This window comes from Globicephala melas, chromosome X (genome assembly GCF_963455315.2).
Source record: "Globicephala melas chromosome X, mGloMel1.2, whole genome shotgun sequence".
Lineage (NCBI taxonomy): Eukaryota > Metazoa > Chordata > Mammalia > Artiodactyla > Delphinidae > Globicephala > Globicephala melas.
Genome location: NC_083335.1, coordinates 97,252,760 through 97,255,536, shown reverse-complemented (window position 1 = coordinate 97,255,536; position 2,777 = coordinate 97,252,760). Strand labels below are relative to the sequence as shown.

The following is a 2,777-nucleotide window of genomic DNA, read 5'->3' as shown; positions in this document are numbered from 1 at the left end:
GAATGCAACGCCTTACAGTGTCCAACTGTTCAGTTTTGGTTGTAACTTGTCAGACACAACTATTTCTCCCAATGCAAGGGCAAAAAGAATCAAGATTGTGGAATCTATACCTGACATCATGGCAGACATAAATAGAGGCATGTCAGAGGCAACCAGATACACACAAATAATGTAACTATTAAACTATATGAAGGAACTATCCAGGAATACCTTTCAAATAACTTCAACAAGGAAGAAATACTCTGTAAGCAGAGACTTTCCCAATAACAGCCCCAAGGCCCAAGCCTACCAGTTCCCCAGAAAGTCCACCTGCTTAGAAGTACACTATGTATAGCACAAATGGAACTGGTCTGCTTATAGCATGGGCTGACGAATGATTATCACCTATGAGAAAAGCTATAAGGCAGTTGTGACAAGGGCATTTAATATCAATCCAAATAAAGCCACTGAGCTATAATTCTCATTTAGTGACACTGGAACTCCTCAGTGAAACTGTGACTCCTCTTGTCTTCAGTGTTGGAATAGATACAACTTCTAGCCTGTTTTTCCTACAAGGAATCCAGTTAAATCCAACTCCATACAGCATCAGAAATTCCACTTTTAAAGCTTCCAATGGCTCACTGAGAGTCTTCAAGCCACCACTGGCAATTTCCCTAAGGGCAATCCTGAGGAAAATGTTCAAGTCACAAATGCATCTTCCGTCAACATTTTCAAAGTTTGGATGGGTCCAGGCTTTTCAAGTTTGAAGGTAACAAGTTTGGATCTGTTGAAAAATGTTACTGAAATGGAAATACCATGCTGAGTTCTGTTGCCACTGGGGGTGCCCTTTCAGGAAATGCTCTCTTTGTCCTAATTGCTTACCTCATTGGCATGAACAGAAGTCATGATGGGCATTAGACAGTTTAGCATTTGAAACTACTTTCCACCACTATATATCAACAGCAATTGCAAGAGGTTATATTCATTTTCCCTGAGTTAAATTAGCATTGAAATGGAGATGAACTTTCTTGTAAACTTTTTTTTAACCAAGTCTGCTTTATCAAATATGAAGTTCATCTTGCAACGTTTACTATACATGAAAGGTTAACTGTTGAAATAGTGGTGTTAGTGTTGCTAACTGGTTAAATATTAACATTTACCAAAGTAGAACTCTAAGGTAAGGATAAGAGCACTTTTCTAAATTGGCACTGGTTCCTTTATCATTTAATGTTTTTAAGATCCTGGCATTTGCTTTCTTCATTCTCTATTCTGATTTAGGCCTTATGAAGTCAAAGCCTTGGGTTTTAACACTTATAACTGACGAAGGATAGTTAACGGCTACACTGACACAATTAAGAGATTCAAAACAATAGAAGAAAGAAAAATCTAAAACAAAAGTATTCCAAAACATGAAAATTTCAAATGCTTAAGCTAAGCTTTAAAAATCAGGAGAGGCATGACTCATAGAGGGATGAACAGCACAAAATTCAAGCATTACAGAGTCAACTGGACTTATCCTTTGGCATTTTTATATTCTGCCACTTAAAAACTGGCACTTTTAACTAAAATACTAAAAAAAAAAATGGGTACTATTTTTACTTACGATTTTCAGTCTCTGTTTCAAGTTCAGGGTGATCCTGTTTCTGTACTTGTATATAATATGGGTTTCACTGTACTGCTTTATCCACTTAAAGCTGGGTTGTGACCGTACACTTAAAGGGTCAGTTCATATGCAATTCATTGTTTGTAATAATGCTGACAGAATTCTCTTGCTTGTTTGTGTGGAAACCACAACAACAGTGAATGTCAGTCACCACTGATCTACGGGCCAGGCATTGTACGGTGAAATTTACATCTCTTATCTTCAGGTATTTGTTTGTACTCTAAATATGCTTCTTACTATTTTAGAGATAAAGAGTAACTTACACATGGTTATAGGATGAACTGAGATTGAATTCCTCTTACTGACCTTAATATTCAATATGTAGGTTTCTGCCACTCTGTACACTGCCTCTTTTGGCATCAGGAAACAATTTTAAATAAATATATTTCTATTTTTTCAAATATATACCTAACTGTTCCTAGGTTAATACAGTTTCTATTCTCTTGGCCTGCCACAGCACTGGTTTCTCAGAGTAAAAAGCCCTCCGCTAAGGCCCTGCTAAGACAAAGTCCATGACACATACCTCCTACTGCTCCATCATCCACAGGACCATTTCTACTCATCTACAGAATCTTTCTTCTTTGCCATGTGCCTCAGGCCCAATATTGATCGCACTCTACTTCAGTAGCATTTTCCTAGGCATTCTGAGCATTGTACGTCTTACTGTCCCGCTGACTGAACTCTGGCTTGCTGCCTATTTCACCTCCCTACCCTCCTCCAAATATTTTGTTTCTAGTGGAAGCAGAAATGGTATGACAGCAAAGAAGCCCCGATGACAAGTATGTCCCCAAAAGCTACAGGATTCTCTGTGTGACAGTGGACAATTCCAAAAAAAAAAAAAAAAAATGCTTATTTTTGTTAAAAAGAGGCATTTTAAAACTAAAAATGATGTCAATTTTATTTATTACTCATCAAGGTCTATTCTTCAGACTATATAGGCTGAAGAACTATGCCACTTAGGACCCTTCACTAATATATGGTGAAGGCAAAGCTAATTAATGATACAAGTGCCTATTTTCAGCCTGCCTGCCTGCCTACCTATCAATTGATATATCATCATCTTTTTCTCTCATTTTTTCTGTAATACTCCAGTGTTAGGGGCAATGGTGGCAAACAGAGTTGAGAGATCAGACTA

The 2,777-nt window shown here is 37.6% G+C and overlaps 1 pseudogene; it reads left to right on the top strand.

Annotated features, from left to right (window-relative positions):
• The first annotated feature begins 326 nt into the window (after positions 1-326).
• Positions 327-906, top strand: LOC115846032 (lysosome-associated membrane glycoprotein 1 pseudogene; annotated as a pseudogene).
• The last annotated feature ends 1,871 nt before the right edge of the window (positions 907-2,777 follow it).